We start from the raw sequence: 348 nt of genomic DNA on the forward strand, positions 1-348 counted from the left end.
CAATCAACATTGGAAAGTTAGGTGAAAAAAGAGTACTAACATATAGGAGTACTTGGCCGTATTTCCTAATCATTTTCATCCACTCGAAGATGCACAAGAAAATCTTTATAAGCGTTTACCACCACCATTAATTGCTATGATGAGGATGCAGAAGCTTTATCAAGGTGACAGCAATTATCTTAAATATCTTCAGATAGCATTCAGAGTATCTAGCGCAGTTCTTCACTTTCGACTTCGTCGGTGACTGCACGGACTGCACGCTGCCACAAACAAAATGTACGGGCGGGAAAATTTTCAGATATGACGCCAACGGGGGTCGCACGAAATATATCGAATTTCACCGATTGT

This window comes from Ischnura elegans, chromosome 1, assembly GCF_921293095.1.
Source record: "Ischnura elegans chromosome 1, ioIscEleg1.1, whole genome shotgun sequence".
Classification (NCBI taxonomy): Eukaryota; Metazoa; Arthropoda; class Insecta; order Odonata; family Coenagrionidae; genus Ischnura; species Ischnura elegans.